This window comes from Sus scrofa, chromosome 8 (genome assembly GCF_054392235.1).
Source record: "Sus scrofa isolate SSC_HxYL_T2T_F1_AM1 chromosome 8, Sscrofa_HxYL_maternal_Yorkshire_Landrace_v2.0, whole genome shotgun sequence".
Classification (NCBI taxonomy): domain Eukaryota; kingdom Metazoa; phylum Chordata; class Mammalia; order Artiodactyla; family Suidae; genus Sus; species Sus scrofa.
The window spans coordinates 16,782,828-16,809,607 of record NC_139390.1 but is presented as its reverse complement, the minus strand read 5'-3'; the positions used below and the strand labels follow the sequence as shown (position 1 = coordinate 16,809,607).

Here is a 26,780-nt window from a genome sequence, read left to right as displayed (position 1 = left end):
AAAGGGAATCCTCAGAATTCAGAATGGCAGAGGGCAGCTGCCCATTGGCGCAGCACAGAGCCTTTATACAGACAAGGCCTTTTAGGATAGCAATTGCAATACAAGTGTGCATTGTCAGACTGCCCGAGGCCAAGTAAACTCATGTTATCTGCATTTCTAACAAGCTTGCTGTCTCATCAGAGCCTGGAGGTCCTCAGCTGAATTGCACGACCTCCCTGCTTACACCTCTTGTTGGCCCACTCAGGACTTGGACCTTAACTGTAGGACCTAATCCCCATTCCTTCCATCCAGTGAATTAATTTTTTCTCACCTTAAAGAATTGCTGAGAAAGAAGTAATTATCCCAACCTCCTCTCACTTAAACAAGAGATTTATTACTCTTAGCCAAATGTATTACCACATGTCAAGTTTCTTGATCGTGGAGTCCTTGGCTGTCTGTTCAAATTCCTCCAAACATACTTTGCTTCTGGCCAGTGCTGCCCACTAGTTGATGGTCTGGCTTCTGGCCTAAGGAAAGGATATCAATGACTGGTCCTCTGGGGGTGTCTCAGAGATGGGTCCCCTGGGTACCGCTGACATATATATCCATAGTCCTTGACTTCTGCAAATCCTGCCCATTTCCATGTTTGGGTTTTATGTCTTTGGCAGCATTTGAACGCTGTTGCTCAAAATGGGCCCTGGCTAATCATTCTTGGTCAGCCCCAATGTGCATTAAAAGTTCTCTTAACACTAACAAGTAAGGAGAAAGCTGTTGGGTTGGCCATTAGCAGAACTGCAGCCTATAGGAAATGCCTAGAAAATTCTACTACAATTAAAACACTGGGCATCCCTGGGAGAGACAGGGACTAGAAAAATGACATTAGCAGGAAACTAGAGTGTCCCTTTCAGTTTTTTTCTTCCTAATTTTCCTTAGAGTAAGAAGCAAAGTCCTAAGTTTTAAGATGCCACGCTTTTATAGAAAAGGCCATAAGGATAACACACCCTAGGAGTTTATAAAAACAAATGGACAGTTTTTGCATTACTGTACATATTTGCTCAACACCTATGGAATTCTCACCTGGTAAGGAAGATTAAGCATGTCTTCCTTAATTTGCTCCAAGAAATGTGAAATTCTAAGTGACAACAGTTTGCACCTTGCCACTTACCACCATAATCCATGTAGTAATGATCTACTTTTAGAAAATCTGAAAAGTATGCATGCGTGGGGAATGAAGGCCAGACCAGAAATACATAATATGCCTTGGAATCACCCTTCAGAATCACATTATGTTCTAATGTTACATTTGCCTTTCTGAACTCAGTAAACCCCCAAATAATTCTACGTTAATACTTGTTAGTTTCTTTTGAACGTGTGTATGCGTTTGGGTGTCTGTGTGCTGTCGTCAACTTAAAATAACTCTGACTTTTTCCTTCTTTCTAAACAAAATGAAGCATTATTATAAATACATCAGAAAGACTCAAGAACAAAAACAAGAAAAGAAAACTCCCGCTCCCAGAGATAGTTAAGATTTAACATCTTGGAGTACATCCTGTCACTTGGTGTGTTACGTTTTCTTCTCATAAAAATGAGAAGCTAATTTCATTACATTTCTCCCCAGTGTTCTTCAGTGAAATACAAAATGACTTCTTTAAAACCCACTTTTAATATATGCAGAGTAGATCTTAGGAAGCAAGAAGATGGGACCAAGTATCTATATGTATTTGCATGTGTGTAGAGAGTCAAAGAGAATATTTATTTTTTATTAAAGTATAGTTGATTTACAATGTTCTGTAAATCTCTGCCGTACATCAAAGTGACCCAGATATACACACACACATACACACATACACATACATACACATATATATACGTGTATATATATACATTCTTTTTCCTCATACTATCTTTATTTTTTTCCTGCTATTTCTTGGGCCGCTCCCACGGCATATGGAGATTCCCAGGCTAGGGGTCCAACGGCCTACACCAGAGCCACAGCAACTCGGGATCCGAGCCTCGTCTGCAACCTACACCACAGCTCACGGCAACGCTGGATCGTTAACCCACCAAGCAAGGGCAGGGACCGAACCCGCAACCTCATGGTTCCTAGTTGGATTCGTTAACCACTGCGCCACGACGGGAACTCCTCCTCATACTATCTTCCATCATGTTCTACTCTAAGAGAAAGAGAACATTTTAAAACTAAAAGGGACTTAAAATTCAATATGGCTAAGTGAATATTTTTTACTTGCTGCTCAATGCATGCTTTTTTTCAATATTCTACTAAATAATAATGTAGGGATAAATTTACAAGGTCAGAAGGAATGGAAAAAGAGATAGCAGAAACAAATTTTGAGAAGATAGAAAGCAAATGGACAAGTAGTAGCAGCCTTAGCAGAATGAAGAAAAATATGGAAGCCAGCCCAGAAGCAAGATGCTTTCATCCTTTAAATCCAGAAAGACAAAGACAAATACCATATGATATCACTTATAACTGGAATCTAATATCCAGCACAAATGAACATCTCCTCAGAAAAGAAAATCATGGACTTGGAGAAGACTTGTGGCTGCCTGATGGGAGGGGGAGGGAGTGGGAGGGATCGGGAGCTTGGGCTTATCAGACACAACTTAGAATAGATTTACAAGGAGATCCTGCTGAATAGCATTGAGAACTTTGTCTAGATACTCATATTGCAACAGAAGAAAGGGTGGGGGAAAAAATGTAATTGTAATGTATACATGTAAGGATAACCTGACCCCCTTGCTGTACAGTGGGAAAATAAAATAAAATAAAATAAAATAAAATAGTTAGATAATAGAAAAAAAAAAAAAAAACAAGAAAAGATCACGTCATCTGCGAACATACAGTTTTACTGGCAGCCACAGGCCAACAACAGGAATCAGGGCTAGATCTGGGCTCAGGAGCAGCTGCAGGGGCCTGGGCTGTTGGTATGCGGTTGTGGGTTCTAGGGGCTAGCCGCAGGCACATGCTTGGTGTTGAGGGCTGGCTGTGAGGGCCTGGACTGGTATTGTGCACAACGTGGCTGCAGCGGTGAGACTGACTGCCTGCAGTGGGGTAAATACCAGGACACAGAGCTCGGGGCATCTTGGCAGTGCTGGCTGTGAGTCGGGGGGGTGGGGGGTCGCTGGCAGGAGATGGGAACAGAGAGGGACTCAGGCGACTGAAGTCATGCAAAAACCCACGGACCCCTCAGGGGTGAAATCTACAGGGGATCCACAGTGGCTTTGCTGCCATTAATTTCCTCCATGGTGCAAAGCTGCTGAAGCCCTCCCCTGGGGTCCATGATGGGACCGTGAAATCTGCAGAGGATCCTCGGCGTCGCAAGGGCTTTGAAGTCCTCAGCGGCAAAGGCTATGGGGGTCCTCTGCAGAGCAGGCCACTGGGGGCTGCTCTCGCTCCCCCCGACCCCGTGATTGATGCTGGTAACCCCTGACCTTCTTCCCTCTTCCTACCCATCTCTCGATGTCTAATTATGCCCGTCTTTTAGTAACAAGAAACCAAAGATCCTTCGTGCAGTGCCCAAAAAATGGGAGAAGCTAGGAACTCACTCTGGTGAGAGGAATCCTCTGTGTCCAGGGGGTTTCCTCTTGGCCCTGGACGGTGCCAGTCTGAGGGATGGGATAAAGCAGGGAAGGTGAAACTGTTCTTCCTACTCTTTTTGCGTGGCTCTTCTCAGACTTACTTGCTCCACTGTGGCATTAAAGTTTCTCAAGTCGACTCAGAGCTCTCCTAGAGCTACTTTCATTCCTGGGAATCTGTCTGAATATTGTTCTTTGTGGGGCAACGGGGACTGGGGTCTCCTACGCCACCATCTTGGTGACGTCATCCAACGTCACTCTCCTTTCTCACCCTCTGTCCTGCGTTAGTCTGTGGTCCCACCCAGGAGCCCTGCTGCTGCCGCAGGCTTCCCTTCCCCCTTCACTTCCACAGTATGAGGAAAGCACAGAGTTTAGAGGCTGGGAAACCAGAGTTTGAATCTGGGCTTTGCTGCTTACAGTTGTGGGAGCTTTAGAAAATCATCTGTTCTTAAGTTGCGGGTTTTTTTTTTTTTTTTTTCCATTTTTTAAGAAATTTTATTGGAGTAGAGTTGATTTACAATGCTGTGTTAGTTTTAAGTGTAGAGCAAAGTGAATCAGTTATACGTGTACTTACATCCATTCCTTTTCAGATTCTTTTCCCATGTAGGTTTTTATACCATATTGAGTAGCTTTTCTCCTGCTATTCAGGGGGTCCTTGTTCCTTATCTATTTTACATCTAGTCATGCATGTATAAATCATGCATTGTCATTTATACCATCGTCTCATGTATAAAATGGAAACGATAATATCTGATTAGAATGATTGGTATTTATACTAGAGATGGCGTATGGTTGGTGTTCTATAAATATTTGCTATTCTCATGGTTATTTTCTTGCCTTTTATTCAACTCTTAGTTCTACCTGCTTTAGTTTGATGCTCAGTTCCTGTCAAAATTTGCTAAACAAATGTATCAAATTGTGTATTTATGTAGCTAAGAGAGAATTCTGAAACATATACATACACACACACACACACACACACACACACACACACACACCATGTCAGAAATAATCTTGCCTTGACAGGAAGAAGGATAATGATACCCAATGGGTCTTTTCCATTTCTAATTTCAATCACTCTATAGTCCTGCAATTACTGTAGCCAACTAATCAACTAAACGTAATTATGCACAATTCCAAACATATTATGCAGTAATAAGCCTTTATTTTTCATTGAGCCCTGAATGCTTGCTTCATTAAAAACATAAAAACAGAATTTAATTTGGGCCCACGGAATGGAAAGTCAAAGGAATGAAAAAGAAGATAAGAAGGCCTATCCCTAGAATATATAAATACCTGCATCAAAATTTTAAAATGTATAAATAGGAGTTCCCTTATGTTGCAACAAGTTAAGGATCTGGCATTGTCACTGCAGTGGCTTGGGTCCTTATGCAAGCCAGTATTGGAGGATTTTATTCTTGAATCCTTTGAGAATGCCTGTAAGTACATATCCAAAGTCTCTGATGAAATGTAAATGATCAAATGTCATGGAAAACCTAAACATATCTATACCAAAGTCATTGAGATACGTGCAATGTTCCATTTGTCCCACAGTCTGGCAAAAATGTCTGACTCCACAAGTCCAGACTGTGTGTATAAACTGCACAATTAATTTAAGGAACATCTTAATGAAGAGCAAGTAAGAGCATCTTTAACAATGTAGTTATAACTCCCGCAGCATATCATTCAATGAAATGACAAATGCCACCCTGTTCTATAATTGTGGATTAGGTAGTCATGATCTTAACCTTGAAGCCCAGTAAAATTCTCATAATGAGAAAAGAAAAAGTTATGCATCTTAACCAAAATCTTCAATATACAGGCGAGTATAGCAGCTCCCTCTATGTGCTTTTCAGAGAAAACCGAACAGAGCAATGCATGCATCTTCAAAATGAAAAGAACAGAACATCTCACCATGAATGTGGGGATGATTTTTAGCAATTCTTTTCTGAATTTGAGGATGAAATATGGTGTGACCAAGCTCTGTCTCCAAAAATCAACAAAATTGTAAGCTATTTTAAATTCTAGATGTGTTATAGCCCACTTTTTGCCCTGCGACGTGCTCTAATTTTAATCGGCACAACACAAAAGTTATTCTGTGTCCTCTCAGGTCTCTTTTTGTATTTCTATTTAAACTTTCCTGGAGAACACTGAGCATAGCTATGCATTCATCATTCTCTAGGCAAAACCATGTGTGAGTGCAGATTCCAAATTTTGTCCTTCCTATGTTACCTTATATGGACACACATTAAAATTCTGACTAACTTGGCTAGGGATTGTCATGAATAAAAGAGAAAAAATTAGAAGTGTTTAAATCCAACCATTGGAGCTTATTTCAGGATCCAGGGAGGGGACACCTTATATTTTTCTCCCCAGCTCTTACTCTTATGCAGCTCCTCTTCTCTTAGAAGGTAGAAGAAGGATGAGCTTAAACATCAAAGACAGATTACTCTTAAAAGGAATTTTATCAGAAAAAAAAATTAATTGGTTGCTGGAAAACAGCTATGAGAATAAAGGAATCTGGGGGTGAAAAGAGAGATTAAAGCTAGGAAACATTGCTAATGAAGAAAGCAATCTCCTTTTGAGCATGTTGGAGCTTGCGTGCATGTGTTCATTTTCCCCAAATATCTAAGATGCTTAGATGAGCAAGGACATGCCATTAGCTTTGCCTGGCGAGTTTTCCCTTTGCCTCTTCTGGTTTGTGATATGAGACTTTTCCCCTCTTATTCTCCAGTCAAAGGGTTTAATTCTGATCTGTGTTGCAAAATACCCACACTGCCGCTTCCATTCTGAGAAATGTACATTGAGGCTGCAGAGGAAATACACCCCTGCCTATGATCAGGGCTAAGACGTAGTAAAGAGAGACAAAATCAAAGACTGCTTCCTGTCCACCCAAGTGAGATCACAGTATCCTGGCAGCATAGGTAGGTGTTTCCCCATCCAACATATTGGAATTCTCAGTGGAACAGCACCCAAGTCAGAGTGAGGGTGGGGGAGGCATGTGCAGTCTGGCGGGGCACCAGCATGTTGGATGTTCTCAGGAAAGTGAAGCAGAGATCAGAGGGTCAGCAATCCATCCTGCTTGTTCATTTCTGAATCTTTGCCTAAGAAAACCCAAGAAAGGGATTAGGGATCAAAGAACCAGATACAAGAAGTGGGAGATAAGTGGCTTCCTTTATTGTATCCCTTCCTTCCCCAAGCCTCAGAGCACCTCTTTTCTTTCTGCTCTCTTCAGCTCCATCCAAGACAGACAGACAGACAGACAGACAGACACACACACACACACACACACACACACACACACACACACACACACACACCACACACACAGACAGAGCTTTTGAGGATAGAAAATTATTCAAGAGAGTTTTGCTTTCCCCACTCATCCTTCCACTTTCCAGCCCTCTCCTGATCTCATCTAGAGCTTTCATTCCCCAAAGCGCTCAGCTTCGAGAGCAACGATAATAGTATTTATTATGTGTCAGGTATGATTCTTAGGGCTTTTGAGCCTTTTCAATCACACACCACCTGATGATCCCATGAAGTGATCTTATTATCATCCCCATGTCATAGATGATAAAACTGAGGCTTAGGGTTTTGAAACAATGTGCCTATGGTCAGGCAGCTTTTATGTTGTGGGATGCAGATTGGAACCTTGATCTTCTGACTCCAGAGTGCACACTTTTAATCACTACTTCTCCCATGAATACTTCTATCTCTTTCCTCATTATCAAAATTCAATGTTCTGGAGGTCCAGCTGTAGCACCGTGGGTTAAGAATCCAACTGAGGCAGTTTGGGTCGCCATAGAGATTCGGATTTTTCCCCAACCAGCACAGTGGGTTAAAGGATCAAGTACTGGCACAGCTGTGGCATAGGTTACAGCTGCGGCTCAGATTCAATCCCTGGCATGTGACTGAATATGCTGTGGGTGTAGCCATTAAAAATAATAATAATAACAAAACTTAATGCCCTATCAGCATTATTATGCACAAAACTAAGGTTATATAAATCTCCTGGACAGCAGCTGCCTATATTAGGGGTCTATTAATATCAGTCAGCCCTTTTCCCTATCCTCAATGGTAACTTATAAGATGAACCAGCCCAGATGTCCTGTTCAACTGCTGACTATCCTCCCCAAAATAACAGTGCCCTAAATCTCGAAGGAATGAAAAAGATACAGGCATCATCCTGGGAGATGGAAGAATAGAGTTTTTTTTAAAGCCTCGGAATAGTCCTGGTTATGTGTTTGCATGGAGGGGTTCACACAACAGCCAGGCAGGCGATAGCAAATGGTGTGCAGGTGGATTTTCCAGCTGTCCCCCAGAAAAAAAAAACACATTTACCTTAGTGGAAGCTTGATTCAGGGCCTTTGCTCAGTCACAACAAGGTGTGAGACATATAAGTTATTAATGAACAAAACTCAATATCGCACTTAGGTGATTTCTCAGGGCTGCTAAACAAGTAAAGAGCCAGTTAAAGGTCAGTAGGATGAGGTTAAAAGAAAAACAGCCACTTCTTGTAAGCTTTGTGACTGTGTCTCAGTGTTGATGTCTATGTTACATACGTTAAAATAAAAACCAAATGCACTTGTTTGGAAGAGCCGAGGAAAGAGAAGAGGAGGGAGTTTTTAGAAGAGGAGGAAAAATTGTTCCAATGTCTTGACGTAGGAGAATTGAAGGCATGTATAGAAATGTGGAAAAATCCAGTGAGGCTGTTGTGAAGCAAGTGGCAGAATGGTTTGGGGATGCCGTTGTTTTTCTTGTGGTCTTAATCTTCATCTCTCTGTTTTTGCAGCTGCTACCTTCTGGCCTCAGGTATAAAAGAGGCCTCGGCTTTGGAGTTCAGCTGTATCTGGGCCTCTCCAAAGGACCTGGGGCCAGTATCTCCAGGAGGTGATTTACATGAAACTTTTTTTTTTTTTTTTTTTTCACTAAAAAAGAACATGCCAGAGGATTCAGCTCATGTGCTCAGAATAAAAGGTGCTGGAGAGGACAGGACAAGATCTCCTTCAGGGCATTCATGCCTGGGTCTTCTGGAAGAACAGCTCCAGAGGAAACGAAGAAATTATGTATTAAAAGGACTCAGGAAATGGGGCCCCCAGACACACGGCAGGTCTTTGTACAGAACCGATACTCCAGGTACAAGAGCTGAAACACCTTGTGTCCCCATATCTTGAATACAGTGAGGAGCCACTACAGCCAGAGGGACCCTTCCTTCTTCGCCAGTCATGTTCTGGCGAATCAAATAATATGGGGCCCTTTATTAGAATGAAAAGCACATTGTCAGCAAGAACAGGGCATAGAGAAGCTCGACAGCATAAGGCAGCGCCTTTGAGAATTGTTCATAAATAAAGGATTCACAGCACAGGCTTAGACATGGACCAAAGGGATCTCTCACCTGGTGCTCTGCTTTCAAGGGGCCCTCATAGCATAAACTCGCCCTACGACAAGGTCTAAACTCACCCTCACAACATCTAAAAGAACCCTTGAGTCAGTAGAATGTAAAAGTGCTCTTCATTACAAGATGTCCTTAAGAAAAGGAAAGGAGGAGTTCCCGTTGTGGCGCAGTGGTTAACGAATCCGACTAGGAACCATGAGGTTGCAGGTTCGGTCCCTGCCCTTGCTCAGTGGGTTAACGATCCGGCGTTGCCGTGAGCTGTGGTGTAGGTTGCAGACGCTGCTCGGATCCCGCGTTGCTGTGGCTCTGGCGTAGGCTGATGGCTGCAGCTCAATTCGACCCCTAGCCTGGGAACCTCCATATGCCGCAGGAGCGGCCCAAGAAATGACAAAAAGACAAAAAAAAAAAAAAAAGGAAAGAAAAAAGAAAAGGAAAGGACAACGCAGAGCCTGGGAGCAAATATGCACAATACCTGTATCACACAAAGGCCTTGTACACAAAAATGTCTTCGGAATTCCTACAGATGATCATTGGATAAAAGGCAACTAACTCAGTTGTTTTTGTTTTGAGGTTTTTTTGTTTGTTTGTTTTGTTTTGTTTTGGCTTTTAGGGTCGCACCCATGGCATATGGATATTCCCAGGCTAAGGGTTCAGTCAGAGCCGTAGCCACCAGCCTACACCAGAATCACAGCAATGTGGGATCTGAGCCACGTCTGCAACCTACATCACAGCTCATGGCAACGCCAGATCTTAAGGACCCACTTAAGGATCAGCTGAGCGACGCCGGGGATCGAACCTTCCTCCTCATGGATGCTAGTCAGGTTAGTTAACTGCTGAGCCATGACGGGAACTCCTAACTCAATTGTTTTTAAGTGGGCGAAAGATCTGAACAAACACATCATAGAAGAAGCTACACAAATGGCCAATTAACACATAATAAAGGGCTCAATTTCACTTATCATCAAGGAAAGGAAGGTCAAAACCAAAACAAAATACTCTTTCACACCCAGGAAAACAGCCAAAATAAAACATAGAAATTCCAAATGTTGACAGAGACCAGAAGCAACTGAAAATCTCATATAAAATGGTATCACTTCTGGAAAGTTTGGAAGTTTCTTGTAAAGTTAAACATTCTCCCACCCTATGACCAAATAATTCCATTCCCAGGTATTTACCACAGGAAAATTAAAAACAAACATACACTTGTTGTATGAAAACATCCATACAACAAATTGCATAAAGCTATTTAGAGCAGTTTTATTCAAATAGCCACAAACTGGAAACAACCAAACGTTCACCAACAAGAAAAAAGTTAAATTTATATATACCATAAAATATATTTTAAATATATTTTCAACAATAAAAGGAACTACAGTCTAGACAAAATAAAATGGTTTAACCTCAAAAACATCACATTGAGCACAAAAAGCCAAACACAAAATAGTACCTAATGTATGATTTCATATATTAAACAAAGCCCCACACAGACAAAATGCATCAACAGCAACAGACATTGGAACAGGGTTGGCCTCTGGTTGTTGTAAGGACTGACTAGAAAACAGGTGGGAAGACATTCTGTGGTCATGGAAAGTTCAGTATCTTGAATGAGACGGTGGTTAAATAAGCATACGTGGTTGTCAAAAGTCATCTAATGTTACACCTAAATCATACATTTTATCATACTAAAGTGTGCACAATAAAAAAAATGAGTTCTGGATAAAAGAATATTAACTCTAAGGAAAAATTGTCCAAATCCAGACTGTATTTCATTTAAAACAATGAGTGCCTCTGCCTTTCAGGAACTGGTGCTCAGCACTGAAAACATGCAGCATATTCCTAGGAGGGAAAACGCTTCCTTTACCCTCTTAGGTTTAGCAAGTGAGGCCTGCAAATTAAACAGTCAAATGGCAGATTAACAGAAAATTTTTTTCCTGCATTCACAGAAGCCAGTGAAATAGCTGGTTTGTTATATGATTGAAGATTTTAGAGGTTTATTTGCGTAACTGAGTAAGAAAAAGTTACTTTAGACCATTACTGTCAAGAGAACAGGAATTATGTATAATTTTGATTGCAGTCATGTAGTTAGAGATTTTGTTGAAATGCAGACAAGAAAAATACATTTTATAAAATAAATATATAGTTTATAAGTTGTCTTTATTTTTTATTCTTATATTTTTGATCCAGCCATTTGCAAAAAGAATAAGATCAGTCATGTTCAATACATTTTGCCAACTTTCAGCCTTCTGCAATTCATAGCTTTACACGTATTTTTCCTTTTTGTCATCGTGAAGGCCCATTTTTCCAAGATAGGAAATACTACATACTTTATTTAATTATTTGTTGTTTGATTTATATCTTTCAAATAACTAGACAATGGTATTTGGGTCTCCATTTTTACTCTGGCCCAAGGCTCTGTTCATGTAAGAAAAGATAAATGCTGTCATATGCTTGGAACCCAGAAACCTGCCTCTCAACTCTGAGAATCACTTAGTTGAACAATCTCACATCTGCTTTGACAGGACAGGTCCTGCTCTCTTTGATGTCTCTAGACCAGAGAGGAGACATTGCTGTTTGGATCCTCTGCTGGTCTTGTGTCTCCTGTGGATAACTTAGCCAACAGTTAACAGCATGTAAACCTGCTGAGGGGAGAAGGAAATGGGGCTGAGGAAAAGGTGACTTCCTGTACTCCGTAAAAGTACTCTAAAAAATCATTATATGTAAGGGAAAAAATTATTCACTGAGTCGGTGAACCTGCACTGCCTTCCCAGCCCATAAAGAGATAAAATTTTCCATCATTGCCCAGAGAATTCCAGTTCCCATCTTTTCTTCCTTCTCCGACCTACACACAGGGCTTTTCCTGTGCAGAGGACATTGGCACCTTTATGGTGACTTTTGCTCTAGCGTAGCTTGCCATTCTTAAATCTAGAAAGATTTAAGCGAAGCTCAAAAATTTGGTTTCTTCTGTCTTGGTCCAGATCAAATTCTTAGGCAGGGTGACTATCAATGTTCTTTGTAAACAGGAGGGGGTAAAAACACAGTTACAAAGACTTATTTTTATCAATTTTCGGAGTAAATCTTTAGGATTTTCTCCAATCTTCCAGAACTGTCCAATCTGACCAAGAAGGAGGAGTTTTCTCTCTCTGGCTATGTATATCACTATCCCACTGTGCCCACACATTCACGCTCCTGGCTCAATAGCATTGCTTTAGGCTGGCAAGTTCACCATTTCTCGAGAGGCAGCACATTGCCCAGAAGAGAATGGGTGCAGAAGTTGCTGGATTTCCTGCAAAGCTAAGGAAGCTTGCTTCAGAAGTCCTCACTGATACACAGCCATTCCAAAGCCCTAGAAGAGGCCCTAGCAACATGTTCTCATGGTCACGTGTTTTCATGAAATTTGCAAAAGGGAGGCCACTATCTCTCCAATTTGACTTTTCCCATTGCATGTACACTTGTGTGAAGGTAATGCTGAAATAACTATGGACATTCTTTTTCAATCTAGCTGAGGGAAAGCTAACTTAGGATCCTTTAATGTGTGCTTAGTGGGATATAGTTATATGGCTTGTGATCATTTGATCTACAATGAAGCTATTGCTGACTTTCCAATGAACAAATTTTCCTTTCTACAAACTCACTTTAGGGGGAGGGAGTGGGAGGGATCGGGAGCTTGGGCTTATCAGACACAACCTAGAATAGATTTACAAGGAGATCCTGCTGAATAGCATTGAGAACTATGTCTAGATACTCATGTTGCAACAGAAGAAATGGTGGGGGAAAAATTGTAATTGTAATGTATACATGTAAGGATAACCTGACCCCCTTGCTGTGCAGTGGGAAAATAAAATAAAATTAAAAAAAAAAAAAAACTCACTTTACAAACTCACCCAGCATGACAATATAAAAGTTGGAGTGAGAGACTGCATAAGGGAATGATGGTGTCGTAATTTGTGATTTTTTTTTCTCGTTCATAATGAGTAGTTGCTTACATTTGTAATTTTTCATGTATAAATTTGTATTCTTTATTCTAAATAAGATCTCCAAAGTCATATAATGTTCTGGCCCCATAAAAGCCAGGTATGTCCCTAAGAGATGTTCAGTAAATGTTCGGTATTAAATTTTACAAAAAATTTGAAAAGTTAAGGTAGTAAATTAAATGCCTGAATCTTTAAATACTACTTCAGTATATCAGAAAAGGTTGGGGGAAAGCATACACTTTAGAGTCAGATAGAAATGAGTTTATATCCTTCCTCTTTGTAGCTGAAACTTGATCAAGATTATTTCATTTCCTTGGGCCCAATTGTCCCCCTCTGTAAAATGAGGGTAATAATACTTACTTTGCGGAATTGCTCTGAGATGAAATAAGGTGAGATATGAATAGCACCAAATCATAGGACTGAGCCTGCAAAAGGCATCTAGAAAGAGAGTGTTGGAGGCAAGATGCAGGGGTTAAGCACACAGACTCCAAAATCAGATTACTTAATTTACACCATTGTTCTGCAGCTCAATCTGAGACAAAGCATTTTACCTTCCTGTGCCTCTGTGTCCTCATCATTAAAATGGGAATAAAAATGATACCTACATTATAAGGTATGTATGAAGATTAAATGAGTTAATATTTCTCAAGCACTTATAATGGTCCCTTTGACACAAGGGAGGCTATATAAGTACATTAAATTGTCAGCTATTTATTTATGGAAAATCTTTATTCCACTGGACCAGAACTGTTCTATTAGGTACATGCTAGAGAAGAGTAAACATAACATTATCTCTGAAAATGGAGGAAGTTTATTGAAATTAAATCTACATTTCATCATTCAGGTTTCTTGTAGTTGCCGATGTATGGGTGAATTTTAAAAATTGATTTGATTCAAAAGCGTCATGGTCTGCCTTGTTACTATACATAAAAACTGCGATTATACTACTTGGGTACTGCCTTGAAAAGTATTTTTGGTAACAGTTAAACCAAAAAGAAAAAAAAAAACTATTGTTTTCTCTGGGATCCAAGAAATTTTAATTAAAATGCCAACATGATCAAGCAGACTAAGAATGTTTTCTCATTATTCCAATTAAGAGTCAGGAAGATTTGATTAATATTATTCTGATCGCATTGGGCTCTTGCAGATCTGTATTTTTCATTTAGTTATTCAAATCCTGAATATCCTATTAATTATCTCTCTCTTTCTCTCTGCCTATCTCTTCTTCACTGCAACCCTTTTTTTTCAAATGGCCTCAAGAGCTTTTTCTTTAAAATAGTAAGAATTATTTTAAGTGCTACAGTTAATTTTAGTCAAAATTTTAAATAACATTTTGAGTTCACTCATATTTCAGGTTCTTCGTTTAAGGAATATGTGAGCTTTAAAAAATGGGATTTTCCTAGTTTATGTAATTTACTATGTAATTCAGAGTCTACCAGAGAATTAAAATGATTATTTATGTACCCAGACTCAGAGAATTAGGGAAACACTGAACTGTGCTGATTTTTTAAAACACAGAATTGTTTAGCAATACTTCATTTGTATGCAGAAAGCACAACACATATTAAAATGGGCACACTTCTGTGTTGATTTCACAGAAATGGAGGTGAGCCAGTTTATTGTCAGAACTTATATACCCAGTGTCCACCACAAAATTACATAAATGAGGTGCCACCTTTAAAATATTAAATTGGTAGGAGTCTAAAATCCAAAGTTACAACTCCCAAAGAAAGGATAGCTCATTCCTTTACATATTTACAATATTAAATTCTTGCCTTCACATATAATTCTGAGTAGGTCTGTGAAATGTCTTTCTATGGGGAGAATGCCTAGTTAGTACTCTTTGTCAGCCTCGTAATTGTGCGGGAATTTGTAAATATAGGATGGAAGCCGGAGGTTTTGGAAATGGTCCTATGTTTTATCAAATATGAATAAGTGTGAGCTAGAATTATGCTAAAATTTCTAGGGAAACCACAATTCTGAACTGAAGAGCTTTCTGTGTTTTTAAAACTCACCTGCATAAACATGAATATAAAATGTGAGTTTTAAAGGAAGGACCTCTGTTATTATATTCTGGTCCTTTCATGCACTCAGTTTCATGTCTATGTGTTTGTGTACACACACAAGTTTTTGGTTCTTGTTCTATGGGTAAAAGTCCCCTCCCCTAAATTACAATGATATTGGGAGATAATATATTAAACGCACAACTCCATAAAAGCGCTTCTGCTTTTTGTACTTGGTTTAGTTTCTTTTTAATTTTTTTCCTTATTTAAGAATTAGAAAAAGAAAGTAAAATATACTAACTCTTCCCCAACTGCCCACTATCATCACAGTGGGAAGCTACCCCACCTGCATCATGTCATCCTCCAGGTATGGACTTATGTACCCAAAGGTAGCATTCTTGAAAGTGATTTTATACACAACATGCTTTTCAATTTCATTTATCCAGGCTGCATTAAGCATGGCAAGAATTACAATGATTTTAATTATTATGATTTCACATGATAAAAATGCCTTCATCTATGCAGTTCCTTGTTCATGACATGAAGAAAGGAACTTGAAGGATGAAGTGTGTCTTTTTTAAGGAATGAACAATTGGAGTTCCCTTGTGGCTTAGCCAGTTAAGGATCCCACATCATCACTCCAATGGCTCAGGTCGCTACTGGGGCAGGGGTTCAATCCCTGGCCTGAGAACTTCCACATGCCACAGTTGCAGCCAGAAAAAAAAGAAGGAGGAGGAGAAATGAAAAATTAAGGGTCTTGAATGACATTAATGACAAGGAAAATTCTTCCTTGAAGAGAATCAAAGGCTGCATTCTGATTCAGTCTTTGACAGCAAAAGGAAAAATATGGGGTGATGTGGTGATGCTCATTTTATTGTGATGAGATCACCAACTGTGGTATATCCTAATTCTCTTTACTGTGCTGGGCATTCTTTGCCTCCTGTTTCAGGTTTAAAGTAAAATGAAGAAAGTATTTTTTTTTTCTGTGTTGATGACAGACCTCAGTGAAATAATTCACATTCTCATGAGATATTTAGCTGATACCTGATGTATAGTGGGTGCTAAACAAATGATAGTTCCTACTTCAAAACTAGATTTTAAAAAAATAACTTTTATTTTACCATCTCTAACAGTAGATGTTCTTTCTCTTTAAAACCCATAACTTACTCCCATGCTTACTGTGTACAGCAGCATTATCTCAATAAAATATTTATTATCTTTTTTCCATACTTCCTTTTAAGTTTACTATTCATTCACTTTTTTTTGTCTTTTTTTTTTTTTTTTTGGTCTTTTTAGGGTGGCACCTGCAGCATATGGAGGTTCCCAGGCTAGGGGTCTAATAAGAGCTGTAGCTGCAGGCATATACCACAGCTACAGCAACGCCAGATCTGAGCCTCGTCTTCGACCTACACCACAGCTCACAGCAACACCAGATGCTTAACCCACTGAGCGAGGCCAGGGATCAAACCTGGAATCTTATGGTTCCTAGTCAGATTTGTTTCCACTGTGCCATGACGGGAACTCCACTATTCATTCACTTTTAAATTTGTAATTATAAGAAACACTCTTTTCTTTCTATTCCAAAAATGAGTGTTCAGATTTGTATTCACTAAGTGTGTTTTGAAACCAAGTTCTCACTTAAATATGAAATAGTTTCATCACATACACAATTGTTTTTGTTTAAGGAATCTCTTTGTATGTTATTGTATCAGCAGCAGTTGCATGAAAACCAGCATTTTTCCTTAACCGTGAATTCATGAGAACATAAGAATGTTATGCAATTTAATTTTCTTTATAGATTCTTCAATTTTTCCCTAAGAAATAAAAAGCACCCATTACCCTAGCATCCTGAACAACCAACAATTAAGTTTAAACTCTGATTTAATAAATATTTGGAAAGAAAATGAAATTGTGCTTAATTTCAAAGTTAGTTGGAATTAGGATAGTAGGAAAAATTCAAAGTAACAATAGGTACACTAGCCAACTGTGTGTTGTCTACAAGAAATCCACTTTAGACATAAAGATACACGAAGGTTGAAAGTAAAAAGATTGTTGCAACATTTTAAATCAACTATATGCCAATAAAATTAAATTTTAAAAAATAAAATAGGGGTTCCTGTCATGGCTCAGTGGTTAACGAACCCGACAAGTATCCATGCGGACGCGGGTTTGATCCCTGGCCTCACTCAGTGGGATGAGAATCCAGCATTGCCATGAGCTGTGATGTATGTCGCAAATACGGCTTTTGGATCCCACATTGCTGTGGCTCTAGCATAGGCTGGTGGCTACAGCTCTGATTGGACCCCTAGCCTGGGAACCTCCATATGCCATGTGCGTGGCCCTAAAAAAAAAAAAAAAGGGACAAAATTAATTAATTAATTAATTAAATAGAAAATCATAAAAGAATGGAGAAAAATATACATTGAAAATAGCATTATATTATGGTTGAACTTATATCCCTCCTTTGTGATGCTGCTTAATTTTAACTTTATAAACTGCATTCTGGATGCATGAGCTCTTTTATCTAATCATAGGCTGTCAAGAATCTGTTTAGACATTCACCTGGGTTAATACACATATTATTGCTCTTCAGTTTGGAAAATGAAGCTTCCGACAGAAGCCATTATCTATGTGTGTTGGTTTGCCTGAGCAATTGTTTCCCAAATGCATGTTAATTGTATTTTTTGTTATTTTTAGCTCCAATCTCTCTAGGTCCTTGTGCCCTGAGCCCTTGGATAAAGACAGCTCTAATAAGTTGTGGGGAGCTGAGAAACTGGTTCCAGCTGTGACTGCATAACTCTAGGAGACCTTGATCATGCTGAGAACATGCTCTTCATCCAGCGAGAGACACTGAGTGGCAGCCGCTGAAGGCCTTTCAGATGTCTCCTCATTATCCACGGTGAATCCCAACCAACCTTAGACCCTTAAATGCCTAGAAATTAGGGGTCAAAAGTTAAGAGAAGCTATATACTACAACCCCATTGCAGGGCCGACTTTTATACGACTATCATAGGAAAGCTCTGAGAAAGCCTGAAAAAATTTAATCCAGAGTTTCCCCAATGTTTTTCATGTATGGTGTACCTTTGTTGAATTATGATAATGTACAATATTAGTTTCAGGTGTGCAACATTGTGACAATAATTTTATATAATATGAAATGATCGTTGCAAAAAGTCTAGTTACTCTCTGCCACCATACAAAGTTGTTACAGTGTCATTGACCATATTCCCTGTGTACCTCACATCCCTCTGACTTATTTATTTTATAGCTGGAAGTTTACACCCTATAATCCTGTTCACCTGTTTTGTCTGTCCCTCAGCCCCAGCCCAACCCCCTCTAGCAACCATCAGTTTGTTCCCTGTGTCTATAAGTTTGTTTCTGTTTTGTTCTGTTTGTTCCTTTGTTTTGTTTTTTAGTTTCTACATATACGTGAAATCATAAGGTATTTGTTTCTCTCTGTTTGACTTATCTCACTTAGCAGAGTACCCTCCAGGTTCATCCATGTTGCTGCAAAGGGCAAAATTCCATTCTTTTATATGGCTGGGTAATATTCTATTACATATATGAGACACAAACACGCACACACATATATATATATATATATATATATGTATATATATATATACATGAGAGATTTGTATAGGTTGCTTCCATAACTTAGCAATTGTAAATAGTGCTCCGATGAACATAGGGCTTTTCAAATTAGTGTTTTCATTTTTTTTTCAGATGAAAACCTAAAAGTTCAATTGCTGGGTCATATGGCAGTTAGATTTTTTGGTTTTTGCTGAATTTCCATACTGTTTTCCAAATGTATTTGAGTGTGTAATTCTTTAAACAAAACAGCCATTAAGACTCTTTTTACTTTTATCTGTTTTTGAGTTTTATGCAATGAAAAATTACTAAAAAAGAAAGCAACAAATGTATGGGAAGTGAAACAATCGAAGTTGCCATACTAGTGGAATAGAATGCCTGTGAACAGTTGCTGAGATTCTAACTTTCCTCACCATATTTTTCTCACATATAAAACACAACCAAAATCACATTCTCTGACTCAGGTTATTGGTTAGAGTGGAATTCTCAAAGCATATTCTATAGATCATTAGTTCCCAGAGATGTAAATGAAGGCACCACAGAAAAAGAGTTACAAGGTCAAAAAACTGGAGCTCTACAAAGTTTCGATTGAACTTCTCAGAACTTTTAGTGTCCTAATGCACATGACAACGTTCCCAAAAGGAATGAATTTGCTGTGTTTCATCAAGTATATTTGACTATAGTTCATCTTTTTGCTAGAAATATTTTGAGGGGCGTTTTTCTACCAAATACACTTTGGGGAATGCTGGTTTAAAATTTTAGTTCAGTGAGTTCCCATCATGGGTCAGTGGTAAAAAACCTGACTAGTATCTGTGAGGAGGCATGTCCATTCCCTGGCCTCACTCAGTGGGTTAAGGATCTGGTATTGCCATGAGCCATGGCGGAGGTCGCAGATGCAGCTCAGATCCCGCATTGCAATGGCTATGGCATAGGCCAGCAGCTGTAGCTCTGATTAGACCTCTAGCCTGGGAACTTCCAGATGCCACAAGTTCGGCCCTAAAAAGCAAAACAAAACAAGCGAACGAAAAACACTTAGGGAGTTCCCAACATGTCCCAGCAGGTTAAGAATCTGACTCCGTATCCATGAGGATGCAGGTTCCTTCACTGGCCTTGCTCAGGGAGGTAAGGATCTGGCTTTGCAAGCTGTGGCATAGGTTGCGGATATGGCTCTGGACCCAGGCTGTGACGTAGGCCTGCAGCTGCAGCTCTGATTGGACCCCTAGCCTGGAAACTTCCATATGCCACAGGTGCAGCCCTAAAAAGAAAAAACTTCGGTGAGTCCATGACTTCTGAGGTTTTACAGTCTCTTTGGTGAGATAGCCTAAGCCCAAGACAATGATTACTGAACGGTCTTGTGTAGTCAACCCTGGGTGCAGAAAAATGGGACCAAGAGGCTTGCAAAGATTTGCTTCAGGAAAATCATTCTAGAAGAGTAGATTACTGAAATGAGAACTCTGAGCCCCATTCGATCCACTGCCCCCAGTCAAAGATCTTATAAAGCACAGAATTGCGTTCTGTAAATTTATCTTCTTTTTGTGTCTCTGACAACAATGGCAATCTCTTCAAAATTTGAATTGAAAGCTCTGTTTACCTGGTGGTAATAAAATAGTGTCATTAAGATAATAAATGTTACCTCCTGTGCTTTATATAGAAAAAGAGATTATCACTAATGAAGACAGAAAAATAGTATTGGCTTTGAGAATAAGGTGGGCCTATCATTCAGATCATCCATGCTGAAGAAATACTGAAAATCTTCTCTTTTTGCTGACTGCAATCTGCTGCTGAATTGAACCTTTGAAACATTGAATCATTAATTTTAAAAAATTGCATTTTGCCAGACAATTACTCAGCATTCCGTGACATGATCAATGATGTTAAAGGTTTTCAGCTCATTGTATTAATCAATTAAGCACAGAATATAAACAAAAAACAACTGTCAGCTGATCTGGGTCCATCGCTGATGAACTGCTGTTTAAAACAATTAATAACGAAGTAATGTTGGAAAACTGAGGGCAAAGGCCTAATTGATTTTTCAAAAGTACGAACACTCTAAATGCTCAATTAGTTAATAATTTGCCTGCTAATTGATTTCTTCAAGGTGTCTGACTGGCAAAATTGAGGAAGGTTCTATAATCGCTATCCTTCTACAAAAAGCTTGTTTCTAGGCATCTAGGAAGGTTAGAAGATCAATTTAGACTCCCATTAATAGTGTGGGAAACTTTCTCCAAGGATGAAAAGGCAACTATCAAAAACAAAGAAATCATCAACTAATAAAACTCTGGGGAGCCTTCTATGAAATGAACCAATTTCATGAAGAACATTAATAAATTAAATAGGAAAAAAAGGAAATCATGCAAGTGCCCATTAGAAATAATAGACATTTACCAAATGCAACAGGACAAGTTGGAGACTGAGAGACTTGTGATTAAAATGCCTTTAATTGCAGGTAATGAACTAAATAAAGAGAAATTAACATCTGAGAATACTAAGAATTTTTCCAATTATTTAGTATTCTCTAATTCTGTCTTTGCTCTGTACAGGGTAGGTTACAAGATTTTCTGGCAATGAAACCTTATGAGCAATATGTAGATGGTGCAATAGAGATTATAGATATTAAAACAATCCGAAATCTACTTAGGTGAAGATTACAATGATAATAGTCTGAATAGCAGTAGCTAGCATTTATTAAATATTTACTGCGGGTGAGCCATATTTCTAAGCATTTTATATAGATAGGCAAATTTAGTCACTGTAAATTCCTATGAGAAGTCTTTCCACAGGATGATTAATATTTCCAGAATCTGAATACAATCCAATTCCAGGAGCCATATCCTTAACGTCCTGTTCTTTATGAAACCGTGTGCGATTTTAGCAACTGATGTTGATTTTCTTGTTTAATCTCACAACAACCCTATGCAGTAGGTACTATTTTATTTATAAATAGATAAATCAGCAAAGAAATTCTGATCAAGTAATTTGCTCCAGGACCACTGAGCCAATATAGTATCTTAGGAACTTACAGAACACAAGGTCTTTGGACACGAGTGTGGACTAAGAGGCCAAGCAACTACCACTAAGTAGCAGGTGACCTTATATTTTTAATTGAGGGGTTTGATTCAAACTCCTTACTGCTCTTCTTCCTCCTCTCACTCCTCTCACGGTTGTAAAAAATCATCTGACTTGACTTCTTTCCCCCAGATAGTGTAGAAATATTTTTAACAAATACAAACTGTATATAACAATTATAAAGAGGTTTGTATGAATAAGAATATATAGTTTATGTGTATAAATATTCTAAGTTCATTACTATAAATCGGCTTATATAAGAGCCAAGAAAAAAAATTTCAACATAGCAAGCATATGTTAGTTGTTAAACTAATGGCCAGAAAATCACATCCTTAAACCATCTGTTAAGGAAGGGATGCAGAGGACAAGAAGCTGCAGGAAGGAGGCAGATGGGAGTCCACCCTGATGACAGAGGCAGGAGCTGGTACCCAGAGGACAGGCTTCGGTCTCTAGTTTGGTAGAAACTCATGGTGAGCAGCAGCTCTGCAGGTAACGCAAAATGATCACTAGAGAGCCCTGAAGTAAGGTTGTTAAGTCCTTCCCTCCAGCCCTTCCTATCACTTGGTTTATCCTCTGGGTATAGAGATGCAAATAGAACGACTCCATAAACACATTTTAAAGAATCAAGAGCATCCATCTTTCTTGCTGGTTCATTCCTGAATAACCTTGTGTTGGAACTTGCTGCTGTGAATAAAAGATAAGAATCCTTAATTAAGATTTTCAGATGCTCATCCAAGATCCTTTTTTTCCTTATTTTGAAATTGGTCATCAGCTTTTGTACTGCTTTGTGTGATTATGAAGATAAAGCAGGTCACTTATCCAGCATGCCTGGACATAGACTAACATACCTGTTATTCAACCTCCCTCCCACTCCACAAGCACACCCATCAGCTCTCTTTCCCTCTGCACCAAAGAGGCAGTTGCTGTATCCAAGCATTGAATTGTCCTTCTCCAGCCTTCAGCCCCAGTCATCCAGGTCAGATCCTCTAAGCTGCACACTTTCTCACCACCCCTGCTCCTTCCCTTCTATAGCTATCTGTGTATCTTCCCGGCCAAAGGGAAAACCTAGGGTTCATTTCTTTTTTCCCTTTGATCTTGCCCCTCTGCAGTCAGCCAGAGACATGGTCTGAGGATGGAGATTACACAGAATATAGAGAACAAAATGTTATCCTGGCTTTGGTGTTCCAGAATTCTCTCTTGAACTCATGGTTTAAATGACACACTGGAAGTTAAGTTTTTTTAATTTATGAGTATAAGGATTTTTTTTCTTCTCTCTCTTTCTCTCAAAACAAAACAAAAAATTGCTGAATAGCATTGAGAACTTCATCTAGATACTCATGTTGCAACAGAACAAAGGGTGGGGAAAAAATGTAATTGTAATGTATACATGTAAGGATAACTTGATCCCCTTGCTGTACAGTGGGAAAATAAAAAATAAAAAAAATAATAAACCACAGAAATTGGGTTTTGTGTATGGAAATTTTCAGTCCAAAGGAATGGAGTCACACACTGTATGTCTAGCACTAGATTGGAAAACAGGTAGTGGAGGAACCAGAATACAACCTGGATAAGTAGATAGGGGTGTCCTTCTGGGAGAAGAAAATACTGTCAATTCCCGATATACCTCTCTAAAGAAGTGGGGCAGGCAATACTGGGGAGGTAGAATAGAGCATGATAGAAACTCCAGGTGGGTTTAGGGAGTATTCAGAGGTAAAAGGATCACAGCCAGTGCAGCACACTACAATAATGAGACTTACAAAGAGGTCACCATACCTACCAGAGTCAGCATCAGTGTGATAAAGCAGCATCGGAAATAGAGGCAGGTGTTTCTGAGCAGTGAGGACCTGAGTCAACCTGCTGAGCTTTATTCAGCTCTGGGGAGCATGAAAAAGCATCCAGAAGTGTCTGGTGATCATGAAAGGATGGGAAACATGTGTGGGAAGGGACAGAAAACTGGAAGGGACAGGGCACATCTTGAAAGAATGCATTAACCTGTTACTAGCAGCAACAATAGGGAACTACATGAAATTTTCGTCACTGAGTATGACCGTTTAGGGTAGATTTTACATATAGTTATTTCTTCCTTTAAAAATGTCTATTTTTTTTTATATGTTGTTGGATTCGGATAGCTAAAATTTTGTTGAGAATTTTTGCGTCTATGTTTTTATGCACCATCCTCAGCAATGGAATGAGTTGATGTCAAGAGCTGTCTAAGCCTCTCTAGATTTGCTAAAACGAATTGGAAGTTTTGTCACGATGAATGGAAAAATGGGTATGTGATTAAGAGTAATGTTGGCCCAAATACTTTTAATGTGCCATGGATAAAAATATTTTGTGGCATACACTCATGTTTATAACAGCATTATTCGCAAGAGCCAAAAGGTGGAAACAAGGCAGGTGTCCACAACTGGATAAGCAAAGTGTGGTCTATACATGAAATGGAATATTATTCAGCCTTAAAAAGGAAAGAATTTTTGACACATGTTATATGGATAAACCCTGGGGACATTATGCTGCAAGAAATGAGCCAGTCATGAAAAGACAAATACTATATGATCTTATTTATATGATGTGTCTCAGATTCATAGAGATAGAAGGCAAAATGGTAGTTTCCAGGACCTGCAGGAAGAGAGAAAGAGGAATTATTGTTTAATAGGTACAGAATTCTAGTTTTGCAAGATGGCAAGAGTTCTACGGACAGATCAGAATGATGGTCGCTCAACAAAGGAAATATACTTAATGTCATTGAACAGATGTAAACTATTACATTTAGAATGGACAGACAACAAGACCTTAATACATAGTACATGGGACTGTATTTAATCTCCTGAGATAGACTGTGATAAAGAATATTCAAAAAAAGAATATATATACATATGACTGAGTCATTTTGCTGTATAGCAGCAATTGTCACAGCATTGTAAATCAACTATGCTTTAATAAAAATAATCTTTAAGATGTCAAATTTTGATATGTGTATTTACTACAGTTTTTAAAAATTTTAAGACTAGGACAAAAAAGAAAACCCACATCTTGTACAAAGACAAGGAACTTCTGCTCGTCTGTATATACACAGCTCATTCTCAGAAGTCTTTAAAAAATGTGCTCCTCTCTATAAGGAATTTACATGACTACCCAGGGCTTTATAACAGCCAACTTCTCCTAAATTCAAATCCAATGCTCTCTTATAATTCTAGTAAATGTACACTTTCATATATGTGAGTAAAAACATATACACACTCATACAAATACAAGTATAGTATGTATGGTTTTTATCAGGAGAAAAAGCAATAGTGTTTTACTGAGCATTTTAATATTACCTTGGACTTGTGAATTTCAAATCAAGTCATTTTTAAACAAAAGGTATTTTCAGAATGCCTTTGATATCCAATAATTTTGAGTACTTACAGACTTTATTCTTTGAAATGGCAAATCAGGTTTACTAAGTATTTAAATATGAAATGGTTCATTTCATTGTCTCTAACCATAAACCAACAAAAATTTATCCTTGCCTGCTCCATTAAAAGTACATCTGAATTTCATGTGCTGCCCATTTGTATTGAAATCCAACAAAAAATTTACTTATCACATATATATTGAAGGAGGAAACAGCTGTCATTAAGATTTAGAAATATTTTTATATTTATGTAAGACTTAGACATCACTAAAAAGAACTCACAAGTTCCAACAGGCTAAAAGTTTACCTTCAGAATTGTAAAAAGAACAAATATTAGTTTGTGATTGTATGTTTAAAAGCTTATTTTATTACATTTTGTATTTTTCTCAAATTTTATTTTACTATGGATTTAAAAATAAATAGAACTTTTTGTTTCTCGAGATTATACTTGGAAGGAAAGCAGCATTTTATGATAAAGAGCCTTGGCCAGGGAGTTGGGAGTCCAGGCTCTTTGCTGTGCAATGTTGGGTAATTTCACCTCCTTTGAGCTCATTTTTCTCCCTGGTAAAGAAATGAGAGTAGTTGGACTCGAATATTTTTCCATATTTTATATTCCAAGACCTCATGATGACTCAGGCATGTCAGCAGCCTGGGCTGCATCCAGCCGTCATAATACAGTAAACCAATATGCTCTTTCCTTCAACCAAGTTGGACTAAACCAATTCAACTCAATTTATAATTACTGAAGTCCTTCATTAATAATGACGATAATAATGACAGGTAAGATTTATAGAGCATTCACTATGTGCCAGGAACTGACTGATTCTAAAAACAGCCCCAATTTTCAAAAGAATTAATATATTTATATGGAGGACTGATGCACTTTGCTGTACACCTGAAGCTAATACAAGATTTTAAATCAACTATACTACAATCAAATTAAATTAAATAAATAAATAAAAGCAGGGAGTTCCCTTGTGGCTCAGTGGTTTCAGTGAGGTGGCGGTTTCAAAATCTGGCCTTGCTCAGTGATTGAGGGTCCAGCGTTGCAGGTGTGGGTCCCAGATGGCTCAGATGCTATAGTTGTGGCATAGGCCGGCAGCTGCAGCCTGGGAATTTCCATATGCCACAGGTGCAGCCCAATAGATAGATAGATAGATAGGTAGATAGATAGATAGATAGATAGATAGATAGATAGATAGACAGACAGATAGATAGATAAAAACAGTCCAAATTTCCCAATCTAACCCCAGATCAGTGCTCTTTGTAATGTGACTTGGCAGCTCCTCCTGTCACAAGATGGAGTCTATCTCCCGACCCTCTGCATCCGGCTTTGCTTTGGGACATGCTTTGTCCAACGAAATGCAGCAGGCATCATGACATGCCAACTCTGAGTCCTGGCTTCTATGCTTGTTCTTGAAATTCTGCTGCCACCAGGAGAGCAAGCCCAGGTTGCCTACCAGAAAATGAAAGAACACGTAAAAGCAGAGAGTTCACCTCATTATGACTCCAGACGTGTGAGAGAATCCAGCCAAGATCAACAACACTTCTCAACGACCCACAGATCTCCAGGTTCATGGGACTGAGCCCAAGAGCCCAGCTCCGCAGACCCGTCAGGCTGAAATAATAAAGAGCTATTACTTTAAGCCACCAAGTTTTGGTGTGGTCTGTTACACAGCATCATTGTAACAGTAAATAATTTACTCTGCTCTAAACACATCATGTGATTTTCTCATTTCCTCCTCACAAGAACCTTACATGAGAGAGATAATTATTAT

The 26,780-nt window shown here is 38.8% G+C and overlaps 1 long non-coding RNA gene across 3 annotated transcripts in view; it reads left to right on the top strand.

Annotated features, from left to right (window-relative positions):
• The window catches only part of LOC146400345 (uncharacterized), an 82,580-nt gene extending 59,515 nt beyond the window's left edge, over positions 1–23,065 (top strand). The window contains exons 2-4 of one of the 3 annotated variants that reach the window (XR_014813688.1): positions 8,372–8,469; positions 13,472–13,558; positions 17,646–23,065. This is a non-coding gene — a long non-coding RNA (uncharacterized LOC146400345). Of the gene's footprint in view, positions 1–8,371; positions 8,716–13,471; positions 13,559–17,645 lie in introns of all 3 variants that reach the window. The other 2 variants (XR_014813686.1, XR_014813687.1) reach the window with 2 other exon arrangements.
• The last annotated feature ends 3,715 nt before the right edge of the window (positions 23,066–26,780 follow it).